The sequence below is a fragment of the Dromaius novaehollandiae genome, chromosome W, assembly GCF_036370855.1.
Source record: "Dromaius novaehollandiae isolate bDroNov1 chromosome W, bDroNov1.hap1, whole genome shotgun sequence".
Classification (NCBI taxonomy): domain Eukaryota; kingdom Metazoa; phylum Chordata; class Aves; order Casuariiformes; family Dromaiidae; genus Dromaius; species Dromaius novaehollandiae.
In genome coordinates this window covers 28386837-28402656 of record NC_088130.1, presented here as the reverse complement: position 1 = coordinate 28402656, position 15820 = coordinate 28386837, and the positions used below count along the sequence as shown (strand labels likewise).

Sequence of the window (15820 nt, the reverse complement as noted above, 5' to 3'; positions counted from 1 at the left end):
TTTTTGCAAGAAAAAGAGGAGGCCAACACTTCCTGATGGAGAAATGGCCAGGCTGAGACTGCAGAGCTACTGGAGTGCAATTTATATAGTTCTTCATTTTTACATTATTCTCTGCTTTTTATAGCAGTGTCCCAGAATCTTGAAGGGAAAGAGGGAGAAGCAGAGAGGAAATACTGCTTTCCCTGCTGGCTGTATTGCTACTGCATTTTTAAAATATTTTATCCTTCCTTTCTCCCTTCCTTCACACTGTTTCTTGAGAAATCGCAAGCCAAAATAATTCTTGGCCTCTGTCAGCATTAGGGGCTTTCACACTTAGGATCCATATAGGTCTGCAAAAAACATTTATTAAATGAAAGAGGAAGAAGTACACAGTCTCATTTCTCTGAACAGTGAGTTCCTGCCCCCTAATCCCTTATCTTTGGTGATTTTGCAGTAATTCGCTTTGGCAACTAAACAATGTTGGGCTCAGCAGATAGCAGCTGGATTCATCTCACCCTGCGTGTGCATCTGTGCTGGTATCCGAACAGGCCATGCTTTCTCATCAGTGGAGAGGTGGTCAGTTTGGGGAGTGAAATTTATGTCTGATTCATCTCATCCTAAAGTGGATGGCTGAACTGGTTGGGCGAACCTCACCCTAAGCTGCATTGACAGGATTGTGACCACCTCACTTGACTGTGCAGGGAAGATAGGCAATTCAGATGTGGACATCTGCATGGTAAACACCTAAAACTGTGAGGCGAAGTTCACTTCTACAGGTTTCCTTTTTTCCATTTGTCTTTTCTCTGTCCATTGTTTTTTAATTTCAATCTGTGTATATTGTTCCCTTGTCACTTGATGTTTCTTTTTCTTGTATGTTGCTTCCTTGGTGGTTCTTGAACCCTTTATCCAGTTCCAGTAGTATTCTGAAGATGCCATGCTGCTTATCAACTGACACTGTTTCCAGTAGTGATTCTGAACCAAATACCACTGAAACAAGGGAGCTTTTGGCTCCTGTCTTACTTCATTACAAGCAAGTGGTTTCTGTGTTTAAGATGAGGTAGACTTGCTGAATGAGCAGAGAAGTTCCTCAATAATCATATTCTGTCTGCTGTTCAAAACCGTAATTTTAGAAAATGAGTATTTTCTTCATTGTGAGTGAGTTTTATACCTCTACAAATCAGGAGGGCTTTATATGTATGTGCAGAGAGAACTCTGGGTGAATATTAAGTCGTTTTTCTATCCTTAATGTTACACCTAAGTATCGAGCAGGGATGGTGAAGGAAGAGTACCACATCTACTCCAGAAAAGCTGACTGTGCAAGCTAAAAATACCTCTCTGTATTTCTTTCCATGTCTTATGATGTTTGCTCTCGCCAGGTGTAGTCGATGATCGCTAACCTAGGAAAATCTCGTATGGAGACATTCAGACTTCATTAAGTGACCTCTCAGCCTCACTGGAATGTGCGGTTTGTTAATTGCATATAAAGAGAATGCTCTTGGCTCCCAACAGACTAAATGAGAACTAAGCTTGATGACTTGTAGCCTCATAAATTGCATCTGTTTACCCTCTCCTTTCCTGGAAAACGTTATAGGACTGCTTCATTGTAAAACACAGACCCATCTGGTCTTATGAGTTTGGCACAATATTGCAGTTTTGACACAGAAAAAATGCAATTATCTAAAGTGTTGTACTCATTGCAAGCAGGAAGAATATTATGCTGATTTCAATGAGCTAGATTTATTAAACAAGATTTGAAAATAGTGTTCTGTTTCTTGTGAAGGGCTGGTTAGGGAATATCCATTAATTAACACTGCTGTAGGTAATTAGTGGGTTAACTTTACTAGGTACCTAAATGTTTGTTGATCCTCTCACTCTATAGCTATGTTTGGCAATATTAGGAGGACACACGAACAAACGTATAGTGTTGGCAGTCAGCTTTCTGATAACGTAAAGGAAAACAAAGTGATTAAGTGACCCATCCTCATGCTCCTGAGGAGCAGTGGAAAGGTCAAAACCCATAGCCCGGACATTTCGAACAGAAGAGTCCCTCTGGCTGGGGTGTTGTGTGGCCATGCCTATGTAACATCTCCATGGCAGCTGAGAGATGCATGCTGAGAAGTTGGTTCCTGATAGTTTAATCAGCAGCCCATGCTGGTTTGCTTCCTGCCGTGCCTGGGCATGGCGTCTCCCGGCAGCCCTAGTGCAGGCATAGCCCCATCACAGATCTCACGCTTGCCTGCCAGCATCGGGGTGGAGCGGGAAGTGCTTGGGAATTGGGGACGCTCAGTTGCTCATCGGTTGTTGCAGGCTGGCACTTCTCAAAAGCTGGAGCTGCAAGTCCAGCCACGGGGCCACTGGGTCTTTTGGGCAGTAGCTGCGATGAAAAATGTAGTTAGGATACTGGGAACATTCTGCTCCAGAGCTGTAGTTTCTTACAAGCCTTTCTCTCTGAGAAAGCAAAGTGGGGTATATTGGAAAATCTCCAAAGTACCAATGATAATACACAAAGACAGTCTTCCAAGCAAACAAATTTGAGTGAAAGTTGCTGATGTACTGGCTAGGGGTAGAGCTAAACAGGGTTATTGATCACTGTGTGCTTAAGATGTATTTTTAAATTGGTTTCCTGCAGCTGCATATTTGAAACATTTTCCATCTTGCTTTTTTAGGACAGTGATGCCTGTTTTGTCTGTAAAATGCTACTCTCAGTAATATGTAAGTAATCATACCTAAAAATGGTGTTTTAAAATAATGTATTACTTTTATGAAAGTCAGAAGATGTTGGTATTAAGCCCTTGATTGTATGATTGCGTTGTATTTTTCCATGGAGTGCTTGTTTCTTCCTCTGCACAAGCTAGGCTGCTCTGAGGCTTAATCAGGAATCTTTTGCAAAAAAAGGCTGCTGTCTGTCAAACTGCTGCCTCATTTACTGCACAATTTGGAAGATGTGTAGTGGACAAGACAGGGAATATCAGGAAGAGAAAAAGTTGGTCGAGTAGTTATGACAGTTGAGTGCTGCCCTGGAGGGTTCTATCTACATTCCAGTGAAAATGCCCAACACTTGGTAAAGTTACAGGGAAGTGAAGAAAGGGAACTGTTCAAGAGCTTTAATAACAATTGTGTTAACAACCCCACCGCTGGAGTAGCCAGAATATTTCTGTTTTATAAACCCCTATATTCCTCCACATAAATAGAGTAATGCTTTGTTCATTAGAAACCTTTTGCAACGTCTCCTTTGTTGCAAGCTAAATTTACTGGTGATTATATGAATGAATAAGGTAAATCAATTCTTTTGTACTTTTCATTTTCTTACCTGAACTACCTCAGGTTCTTGGAACCTTCAAAATCAGGCTGCAGAGTTAGAAAGGTTTCTTGCATTTGTTATGGTGAGAAATACTATAAGAATGCCTTTTCTAGTTCTATTTTGGGGCTTCCGAGTTCTCCGCGGGAACCTCCATGTTTTGCAAATGGCTCAGTTGCCATAAAATTGAGCGAATATTTGACCAAATTTGCAATTTCCTTGCACTTCCATACTATCTAGAGTAAAATACCAGAATAAAGTAGCTAAGCTATGTCAGAATATAGAGCATAAAGTGTTTTGCATGCTCTGGAATGGGGAGGAGATGGGGATTGAGTGGTACCAAAATAGGGTGAATGCATCTTTATAGTTGACTTTTGGAGAAAGTGGCATTGGCGTTGGCTTTTTTATTTTATGTATTTATTTTTTTTACCTCAAGATTTTGGGCTTTGGTTTGGAAGGGTTATGCCAGTACCTGCTGTGTGAAGCTATATATCCTATCTCTGGTAAACTGATCTCATAGAAGAGAGCCTCTTCCCACAAGTATTTCCTGTAGAAGAAACAAATTGCAGTCTTTTGGAGCAATGTCTCTTCTGCATGAAATGCATTCATTTTCCACTATAGGAAATGGAAGCATTACAAAACCATTATAGAAGTTTTTATGGCAGACTTTTATAGGCTTCTTTATATTGGCTAGTTATGTACTTTTTAAATTAGCAGTACTGATTTTGCATTTTTGTTCCCCTCTGTATCTATTAATCAAAGAAATGCTGCCCATCATTCATCATTTTGGCTTTGATTGATACTTTACATAATAATTCCAGACCTCCATCACTATGTAATCACTCAGCAACTATTCCAGCTGGACGTTCAATAATTGTATAAGAGGTTTTGTTTATACATGAGGTAGTTTTCTTTCTGGGCATCCAGCTGTATAGAACATAAGAATATGACAGATAATCTTTACTTGATGTTTTAATTTGCAGTTGGCTGCTTTGCTGCAAGCTGAGCTCCTTTTACTAATAGCCCTCCCACTCTGTGAATATATGGCTTTTATTCATGTAGAGATCTCTGAAAGTATCACTCTGTTTGTGCACTGAGGTTTGAATTCACCTCACAGACAGGGGCCTTTTTGCTTTGGTCCAATTCTTCACAGAGATTGTGTGTCCTTATTTTGCCAGTGGATCAGCCCCGTGAGCAGGCTGCCGCTTCCCAGCATGTATTTCCCAGGTGTATTAGTGTACAGAGTGGGAAAAGGAGAGCATCTAGTGGTCCTACTAGTCTCCCCGTCAGCACGAGGGAGTCAGAGAAAGGGAGTATTTTTCTGCTCGGATAGGCCTGGGTATCCCTGGGTGTGGGCTGTGGGAGTGTGCTTCAGCAGGATATCCGTGGGGAGTCTGAATACTCCAGGCTTCCTGATGAGAGAGTGAATAGTAAGTCTGTGGAGCAAGTTACTTGTTCTATCTAACAATTTTTAGATTTTTGGCTGGACTAGGAGATTTTCAGAATACTTCACAAATGCCAGAAAAAAAAGTCCTAAAAATACTAAGAATGGATGGATTGTTTATTGAAGAAATAATCATAAGAGTGTAGGAGAGACCAGCTATTGATTGTCTTAGAGAATCAACACTTGGGGAAATGAGGTCCTCTGTAATGATACACTGGTTACTATAATCTCCAAAACAGTAGTTTCCCAGAGGCCTGCTGTACTTTTAAAAATCACTCTTGGAAAAATTTAATGTCTCTCAAGAGTTTTGTGAACAAAAATTGGAAGTATCTCTGTGACTTTCTGACTGCAGTTTCTGGAAAATTTTATTCAAAGGAAAATATTGATCAAATGACTAAACCTTTTTTTAAGTTAAGGCCAAGAAGAATGTTAATTCTACTCAGGTCACCAAAAAAACACTGCAGCAAATAAATAAAAATAATTCATATTGTCACTTCAGATGCTATTATTTTTCAGTCAGGGTATTGAATCTGGGCTTAACATATCCTCCCACTTTCCATATGGAAAAGAGATCTTGCTGTTTTCTAGGGCTGCATAGACAAAGCAGAGTTAGTGTCACACTTACGAATTTCCTAGTCTTGCATTTAATTCTGATTTGGATGCCCTGTAGAAGCTGGAGTGGCTTGGGAACCAAGGGGTTAGGATGGAAAATTATGGGGGAGCAAGGGCTACTGAAGTGATTTCATCTTACTCCACTCTGTCTATTTATGGAAGTGATGTTAGTCCAGATATACATCCATGTGAAGTGGAATAAGCTGTGAAGTAAGAGCTGGTAAGAAATAGGTATTTCTGCAGCATAATTTGTGTCTTCCTGAAGCAGAAGTAGGAAAACATCAGATGACTTGGAATCTAAAAGTTCCTGTTTTTCTCTGACTATAAAGGGGGCTTAAGGTAAATAGCTCAGTTGCAGACATCTGTGTTGTAGACACCTGAAGTTAGGTGAGGTAGATCTATCCCATCCTAAGAGCTGAGTGCTACATGCATATACATGATGCATATATATAATGAGTAATTAATATGAGTTAAGCAATGAGTAATTAGTAATGAGCAATTAATATGCCATATGCATATGATGTATATGTACATTTAGATGATGAGTAATTTATATGCTATTAAGGAAGTGTGATTAAACTGTTGTGTTGTCATTTTAAGCAGCAGCTGCCATGCCTTTTGAGAAAAGCTATGTTGCCTGTCAGAAGCTTTAATGTTTATTTTCTCATTATGCTTTTCCTTCTTCAGTGATGAAGATGTTTATATATGCCAGTTTTGTAGATACATAACCTCTCATTCTATATTGTCCTGTTGGATCATTTGCTTACCTGTGAGGCTGCCTTTCTCCTTGTGACATAGTGCCACAGCAATTGCACCATTGATTTTTAACTGAATCTTCATCTCTACATGGAAGAGATGCTGTTAACGGTTCATTCTTTGTGAGGACTTTGGACTAGTTTTTTGGTCTGTAGTAGCCCAAATGCAATGATTGTCCATGCCACAAAAGCTTTTTCATTGTTAGGGCTTTTCAGATAGGGTTGTGTGTACATCCCTGTAGTGCAGAGTAGCTTAAAGTTGAGGAGAGCTAGATTTGTAGTTGGCCGGCTGAAAGAGGTTGGCAAAGCTGAATTGTCTTTGTTCGGAAATGTGCATGTGTGTGTGTATATATATAGTATGTATGTGTATATATATGGTGTATTTACACACACACATACATATATATTTGAATATATATGCACATACATGTGCCTATATACACATATATATGCACACACATGTTTGAATACATATGCGCGCAGACACACGCATGTGTTTGTTAAGCTTCCAGGAGCATTATGCATACCTTGAACTAAATATTACGGTGCCATTAACTCCTAAATAAGCCTCTCTTTGTTACTGGAATGTGATTAAATAACATTTTCTCAGATGGGTGCTCACAGGTATGCTGTACTCTTCCTAAGACCTTTTCTTTCCTTCCTTTGTTTTCCTTAGTCTGGCTTTCTGTTCAATTTTATGGAGCTTATTTTTAGAGTGTTGCTGTGCCACTGAGCTGTGCCTGCCAGGTACGACGGTGGTAAGGATGGGACACCTTCCTATATAGTGTTAGTATTATTATTATAGCTCTTCACATACACAATAACAATTTTTTGCAAAAATGCAGGTGAAAAAACAAAACATTGGTCATTGTCACCCAGGATGTGTCGAACAAGTTTTCTTTCATATTGATTAGATTTTTAGTTTTGTCTACTTGGGCACAAAGTAAATTAATTCCACAGAAGGACTATTGATTTGACATACAGTTGGAAAGAACAAAAGTTAAAGCTTCTTTTAAAAGTTTTGGCTTGGCAGTGCTAGCTAGCTTTGCACTCCACAGTCAGATATACCAGCCTTTCAGATGCGAAATTGCAGCCACCCGGCCTGTTGGAATATAAGCAGGCTTCCTGAAATGGAGATATCTTCTTGGAAAATGGATTTCTTCCACAGCATTTAAATTGTTGATCCGCTGTGCTAGTATGTGACAGGATTAGAGTTACATACAAATGTCACTTAGGCACACTCAGTTAAACCCTGTAGTCTTGAGTTAAGGAACTTAGGTTGTCTTGGATTCTCAAAATGTAGGGTTTGGTGAGAAAGCTTGTGTTAATAGTTTGTGCATTTAGATACTCTGGGATGAATGCTAAAGGAATAGCCGGAATAGGCAGTAAGCCCAGCAGCAGCTTCCCTGTGGGATGTGTTCCTGTTTGTGGAATAGCTCTTCCTTTCCTGCTAAGGAGAAGGGTTTTATTAGCCTGAGCTAACACCACCACAGAGTGCATTCATAGCCTCGTCATCTGGTGTTGGGAGGAGAGGTTGCCTCTCTCTGCAAAGGTCTGTGACTTGCCTCGTTCTTTTGTACTGGGGTTTCCATGTACAAAAGTTACTTTCACATAGGTATTATAATCATTTACACATACAAGAACAGCGTTTGCCAATAGCACTCAGGAGGCCACACAGAGCCATTTATTTGCAAGTTAAATTTGCTTAATTAAGCTATTATAAAACTTCTAATGCCAGTCATTATCTAATTTGAGCTTGCCATTCTATCGGGTGACTTTTAATAAGTCTATATGCGTATTCTTGCACATGAGTATATAGAAACACAAAAAGTAAAACAGTCAGAAAATACTCTTGAAATATTCAAGTGCTTTGTTTGACAGAGAATTGCACAGAGTTTACTTGCCAAACCTAGATTCCAAAAACGTAATGTTCATTTAAAAAAAACCCTGTAAGTGAGATTAAAGTTCTTTAGTGCTTATTTGAGGAAAAAAAACAAAAATAAAAGTGAATTCACAAACCATTTGAGCAAAAACAAATTGCCTCTCAAATTTAACAGTATTTTATGAATTTTGTAAATGCAAGGGTATGCTTTTCCACCTGAAAAATATTTCCTATTGGAATTTGAAAATTTTGGACATTTATTTGGTTTTCCTGGACATCTTTGACTGCAGGACACATGGAAATTTTGGCTGTGTGCCATTGGATGTGTGTAGCTCCATTCCACCGAGCACACCGTGAATCCATTCCAGGAGAAAGCTGACCCATTTCTTACTAGACATCGATCTGATATGCATCATTGTTTCTTTTTGAGCTTTCTTATCACTTTAAAAAATGAAATTAAAAGAACAAATGCAAGACTTTCTTTGTGGGTCTTACAAGAACAGAGATTGCATGTTTAGATGCTCCATAGACAGTCCTCTCTGAGAGTGGTACATGGACAGGAAGGAGATACAGCTTGGTTTGATCCCTCCTTAGACTTGTTTGTTCTCATTTCCTCTGCTTCCCTGTATCCTTTAACAGATAAAAGGCGGTCAGGGTCTTGCCAGGCAAAGATTTTAATTCAGAAATAGGCCAGGCAAGGCCCAGAAAGTGAGAAGAAGCTTGAGCTCTGATGAATTTGTCAGAGCATCTCATTACTTATATGCAGATGTTTTGGATATGATACAGCCCAGTATTGAGTTCTCTCTGGTCTGACTGATCTGTCTTCACACTTGGACTGGCATCGGTAGTGATAGATAAACCAGCAGCGGTTATTTGTTGGGGAATCACTACTTTCTGACATCTTAAGCAGCTGCAGACTTTCATCTCATAGTCTGGATTAAGGTTTTATTATTCCTACTTTTAGAAAGATTAGCTCCAGTTGTTAGCCAAAGTAAATAACCAGAACTTCATTGAAGGGAAGTTGTTGCCCAGAGAGCTGTTGCTCAGGGCTTGTGTGGAGGAAGAGGGCTGTGTTGTTACCTGGATCCTGCATGTTCTTGAGAGGATGATGCTTAAAAACTACTACCTTCATATCACCTTTACTTTTCTTATCTGCATTTCCAAATTTCTGTTTCTTGTCTGTCTTCTCTGTGGATCTTCTCTTTTGGTTCTCCTGGATCATCTCTATCACTTGAAAATAATTCACAGTTTGTAATGTTCTCCAAGAGAAGTGTTTTGTTGCTATGAGTCTTACAATTGTCTGCTCTTCTGTGTCTCTAGATGCTGAAGGCCTGTTGACATGCTACTCTTTTGTTGGTTGTTTTCTGTCTTAAGTATTGTTATTACCAAGAAAAGCTTCACTGTAAGGGTGGATGTATCCTGAGACATTGGTAAACCCGAGTCCAGTTCCAGCAGTGTGACAAAGCTTGGAAGCTGAAAGGTTACTGTGAAGACACGAGTAGTTTTCATCACCACGTAATGCCTTCATTCACATTGTACCCCTTCTGTGCTACAGATTCCTCAGAATTATATTGGGGTAAAAAAATATTCACAAAGTTTTTAGTATAGACACGATGATTTTCCCAAATTGACCTCTCTAATCCACGTGATATAGGACCATGCCAAAGAAGCTTTTTTCCAGGATGCAGAAATAGCCAGTGCATGATATGGAAGTGATTTTGCAGGCTTTACTTATAATTGCTTCTGATTGCTGTTATTTAAAAGGCCAAAGACATAAGATACTCTTAAATACAATGTTACACTTTTTCCCAGCTCACAGAAATCAAATATGAGATGCATTATCTGTGAAATTCTTTGAAAAATGAACCATTTTGCAAACAAAATTAAAGTGTAAACTGCCACATGAACTTACTCGTGTAGAATTGCTTTGTACTGATTTTATCTGACACAGCTTTGGCTCGAGAGTTTTCTATGCCTAGCAATTGGATTGTTTAAAATCTCATAAGTAGAATTGTGCTGGCATTAAATTACTGATGGACGTGAACCAAACGTGGCTAATTTAAATTATCTTCTTTTAGTTCATATTCAAACTGCTTGGAAGTCTGCCAGAAGTCTTCCCAGTGAAGGAAAACTGGATGTAAACATTCTTAGGACTATCCACATAGTCATGGAGGACAGATGGTCCTCTGGTTAGTAGAACAGTGAAATTACGCTCTTGTATTTGGATTCACAGTTGGACTCAAAATACTTTTGGTTCCTCAAGCGTGCAATGATTATTAATGGAAGCACCAAGAGACCCTGGGTGCCCTCGCCTGCTCCTCTCTGCTGCTGACTCGTCAGAGCTTTCCTACCTTTTGCTTTTCCTGCCTATTAGCAGGAAATTAGCAAATTTTTAAGCCTTTTTTTAAAAAGCATTATTATAGGACATTCTCTTTTCTTCTACTCTACCTTTAATGCTTGTCTTTTACTTCCAAAAGCTGATGAGGGGAAGAAATAGAAGGTGGTAACTGGATTCAAGGCCGCTGCTTTCTCAAAAGTGGAGATAGATGCCTGATTAAGAATAAAGAGCGTGGGATGGTGAGGGGGAAATGTTGTGAATGTTCACTCAAAGAAAGAAATGAGTCCTGGCATTTTTTTTTATTCTACTTTTGGAACAAGAATTATTAAAGGATTTTGAGCTGCTGACTCCAAATTCTCAGTATTACACATTTGAACGACATGTTAGTATTTTGGCCAAACTTTTCTCTCTGTTCTCTGCCTGTATTAGTGGAATTGTTAACAATAGCTTTCTGATAGGATACTTGCACTGTACAAATCAATATCTACATTCCACAAATAGTACCTAACATTGCCTTAAAATAGGTGGTTTCCAGTATTGCTTGTGACAGTGAGCTTCTCTCTTGGAATACTTTCCGGAAGCTGAAATTCAGCTGTATGTTGATCGCCAGCATAAGATCCAGGCAATACTTATGTTTTCTCCTAGCTGATTTCTTCCTCGTCATTGCACATGAGCTGGTAAAGCTAGTATATAACGTTCAGTATTGGTAGACCAGTTTACATGTAAGTATCTTTCAGAAAACTTTTCCAGTACTCACATCACTTTAACACTCAGATCAAATCTGTGACATTCTGCTCCAACAGGAGGGTTTTTTGTTTTAGTTTTTTTGCAATTGACTTCCCAACTCCGTGGTAAAGCACCAAGTAGATTTCATTGAGCAATCTGTCAGTTTGCCAGTTTTAGCAAGAAATAAATATTTATGGGGAATTTTTGACACTTACTATTTGCAAATTTGCTTTATTGTCTAGGGTAGATGTCTATTTACTTCACACACCCTTAAATCTGGCTCTGCTTGCAGTAATGTAAGAGAGGTGAAAGTAGAGCTGCTATATATTCTTGGGCTTTTATGTAAATGCAAAAGCTCTCTTGTGTTACAGATATTTACACAGCAGTTTTTTGACATATGATTTGACATCTTGATCTCCTTGAGCCTAAACGCACAAGCACAATTTTGAGACCTACACTTTTTCAGAATACCATTGGTTTTAAAAAAGAAAACCTACTCTCTCAGATCAAATTCTGTTTGTACTATGTGTGCCTGATCACCCTAGAAAGACATTTCTTTAATGATGCTTCCAAAATATCTACATGTGCCAACAGTGCAGACCAATGGTTTGTTTGAATGGATTCCAGGGGAAGGTCACAAGTTACCTTATTTAATGTGGCTGTAAATTGAAATATAAGTAGTGATCAAGGCTTGTTTTGCATACCCACTTAACATCTTCTGAACAGTGTTGCCAGGGAAGTGTAATCCACCATAGTGGAATAGATGATTAATATTTTCATCTGTTCCTAAATTTTTTTCAAAATCCTTCGAAGGTTACTTGGTATGTCCCCCCCGCCCTTCACATCATACCAGATACAATAATGTTCTCCCTTAATGCTATTTACCACTCAGCCCCTGTTTCCTTTCATATTTTATTAGAAATGACTGTTCTTGCATTTTTGCTTGTCTGACCTTCACTGAAGAAACTGGAATGCTTAAAAAATCGTAGGAATCTTGTAAAAAAATTATCTTCAAAATCTCTCCTTAAACACTACCTTTCTCTTATGTCTGCATATCATCCCATGTAATACTGGCCAGGTGAAAAGTAGGCTAAGGCTTCTGATTTTTTTTTAAAAATCTTTCGTTCCTTTGTTTTTTATCCTCCCTGTTCCATTAGCTTATGTGTTTACTTCATTCATTAGTCACTTGCTCTCTAATCTGTTGCCTGCAAGCTTTAGCTATTACTTGTTTAATATGTACCTGAAACTACGTAATCCGATTCTTAGCTGAGATGCCTTATATGCTACCGTAATTGAATAATAATTATGATAATGGTGGTTAAGGGTAAAAAGTCCCTTGATACGTCTGGGAGCTTTGAAAAAGCATTTATTTCCTGCATTGTTCTTGTAACTGTCAAGTAAACAGGATTATTTGAAGGAGTATTGTGCCATGGTCTGTGGTTAGGTATACGACGTGTGCATATATGTGTGTGTTTGCGTGTATATACATGATACTACATCTTGATACCAATACCTTGAACTCTGGCTGTACAGGGGTCCAGAAAGGTCACCTGGTAGTAGTTTGAAGGGAAGACCCTTTCAAAGACCTTCTGTGCTGAGGAAAGTTAAGTTGGCTAGTAGGCATCAGAGCTTCTTTGGGACTTTTTTTGTGGGGATGGCAGGAGTATTGGCATCACTTCTTAGTTGTTGCTCTTGTGTTTTCTCTGTTTCTGTAGTGATAACAGGTTTGTTGCTACAAGAAGTGTGAATGCTACGTAAGGGGATAGCCAGCAAATTTAAAAGGTGTGCACTTTCTGGATCCTCAAACTCACAGTTCTTCATGTAGAAAACTTTCCTTGATATTTTCCCGTCTGAGTCTTGTGTTGGTAAATTGCCCCTCAGTCAAGACAGGCTTTATTACAAGAGGGTTTCTCTGGGATGAAGGCTCAAACTGTAGCACCCGTGGAGCCAGGGATGTGTTTTTGCCTGCCTTACAAAGCACAATATGAAGACTGTTCATTAACAGAGTATAACGAGTAGGGCAACAGCCCTGACAGTGCCAGTGACTAGAGCACTGTGTGAGGATCTGGTTGCACAATTCATCTTTTAAATGATTAGAGAAGGTATTTCATTTGAAGGTTTACTCTGTTCATCATCTTGCAAAGCTAATAAGGATAGTACTGAGCTGCAGTACCAACAAGGTAATAGCAGTTCTGAGTGTTGTTGAAGACAAAAGCTATCAATGACAGGATCTGTGTTCTTTTTCAGCCATGAAACAACTGACTTGAACAAAAAGCTACTGTATGCTCTACCAGTCATCTCTGATTATTTAGTCACTGCAGTTTTATATTCTGCTTCTATTCATGTGGGGTTTTTTTAAAGCTTAACCAAATAAATCATCCTTGAATCTTCTCTGAAGTTGTAATTAGCATGTTTGATGACTTCTTGCCAGTGCTGAATACTGAGATACAGAAGAGCTTATCCCTTGTTTCTACAAGAATTGGGCAGGAGTCAGAGTTCTGACGTAATGAAATTTTGAAGGGGAGAAGGTGCACCTACTGACTGGAGCAAAGGGTCTGGGAAATTGGAAGAGCTCTTTACCTATGTAACAGAAAATTTATTACTTTTAATTTATTCATATGGATGCCTTCAATTTAGGTAGCCTAACTTGGTAGACCTAGTGTTAAACTTAGAGAAAAGCACTGAACATAAGTAGCCACTGTGAAAAGTTATCAAGGTAAAAAGTTATTGTAAAAGTTACAAGAGAAGACTTCAGAAAGTTATTTTCTACATATGATGGGCAGCATCTTTGCTGAAGACGGGAAGCGCAGCATCCAGCAGTGGCGAGATGGCTGTCTTTGCATGCTTGTGTCCTTCCAGAGCTGTCCAAGGATGAGTTCAGTTCTGGCCAGGATTTGGAGGAGCTTCAGGGGTAGCGTGTCCTGGTATGCTTGAAGAGTGGCATCGGGCTTAATAGATAGCTACAAAGCATTTGAGATTCTTGGCTGAAAAATCTGCATAAATGGGAGCTTTTCTGGACAGGTGGAAATGCCAAAGGTATTCAGGCAGTTGGGACTTGCTGATTTGTTTCCTGGTGCCTGGCAGGTGTTTGCCAGACCTGTGATCCCTAGGCAAAACGATGTTACTGCAGAAGGAGGCTCAGGTCAAAAGCCTGCCGTTGTCCTCAGGTACGAGACACATTCGGAGGCCTGTCTGATGGGCTTGTATGCTAGAGATTAATAAACACTTCTGTAGTTTAATGATGCTTTCCAAGAGTAAGCTATCTCCAAATTTAAGGTTTGATGCATTAGAATTTCCTCCACACAGAGTTTTCCAAGTACCACTCTGTGCAGTGTGGCTTTGCGAAACCCAGAGGATTTGCTTTGTGAATATGAAAAATGAGACTTCTCAAGATATCTTTCAAGGCAAATGATGGCCGTTTCCTTAGATTTCTGCTGGCTTTTTTCCAAGAACAAACTGAGGGAGAGTTGAACAAATCAACCTGTTTCTGGTCCTGCACTTCTTTGGAGTCTGCAGTCTGTGATTTTGGTGCCATTCACATGTTCTTGAGGAACACATGTTGTTTTGGGATCTGTCCTGTTTGACCAGCCGTAGGCATAACTAGCTTAAAATAGGGAGCTGAAACTAATGTATTATTCTTCTCTAGTGGGAACTGAAGTGCCTGGGAGGGATCTGCTCTGGCTTTCTCAGCCCAGTGGAAACGAATTGGAAGTGAGAATTTGAATTCAAGTGAACTTTTGCCTTTTCTGCATGGCTTCTAGAGTTATGCATTCTGTGAAGTATCAGAGTTCTTTGAATGTTGTATGCTTGGGGTTTTTTTTGTTTTGTTTTGTTTTTTAAAGCTTTCTCATGAGGCACTTCTCTGCAGGCATTCTGCAGACTAACCCACTTCATAGCATCAACCTTTTTATCTCTTTTGGGAGGGGCAAGTACTGAAATAATGAACACAGGACATGCAAGAATGATTTGTGTTTCTATGATTTGTGTTTTGTCTCTGTAAAACTTCACATGCCTAATCATATTTAAAGGTAGCTCATTGCTTTTGAGAGCTTTGAGTCATTTTTGTCACTTCCACCCTTTCTTTTATTTCGGATGATCTTTTGTTACAGTTAATTCCCTGCAAACCTTTAAGAAAGGACTGCCTTAGAATCAGTTACTCTCGGTGATCTGTTTTTGTGCTCTTTCCATTGGCTCATGAAGAAAACGAAGTAAGCCTTGAAAAACAAACAAAAGTTGGATGTACAGGGAGAAAATAGTTCTTTGGATCAGTTGTAAAAGTCAGGTTTAAATCCCGGCTCCCTTTAAGTCAGGAGAACTTTGCTGTTGACCTTGTACTGAATTTCTGACAATGTTCCAGCAGTGTATTATGCAAAAACAGGGTTAATTAGAGTGTTGTGGTCAAAATCCTTGCCCATTTTGCCATAGCTATTCAGTTTCAAAGGGCTGAAATACTTGTTTTTAATTTCTTCCTGAGCAGATGTGCCGTATTTCATTGATGTCATATTCCAAATGAGAAATGATTTTTTTCCAAGCTCATATGAAGTGATTCCCATAAATCCCCACCTCAGGGGAAGTATGTACCTTAATTAATTAAGTAAAGACAGTGATATGATTAGAGATCACTGCATAAGAAAGCACTAAACATGGTAAATGCAAATGCTGAAACATGGTAAATGCAAATGCTGTCGTAACATTTGAAAGCCACCAATATTTATACTGGTACTGAAGGGACTGGTAAGAAACCAGGGATCCAGTCCAAGCAATCCACAGTGATATGAAAAAGTTC

At 39.2% G+C, this 15820-nt stretch overlaps 1 protein-coding gene across 1 annotated transcript in view; it reads left to right on the top strand.

Moving 5' to 3' along the window:
• LOC112985811 (small conductance calcium-activated potassium channel protein 2) overlaps positions 1-15820 on the top strand; it is a 300767-nt gene that overhangs the window by 55554 nt on the left and 229393 nt on the right. Inside the window, exon 5 of the mRNA XM_064500467.1 lies at positions 2646-2691. The gene's annotated coding sequence lies outside the window, so the exon portion shown is untranslated. The remainder of the gene's footprint in view (positions 1-2645; positions 2692-15820) is intronic.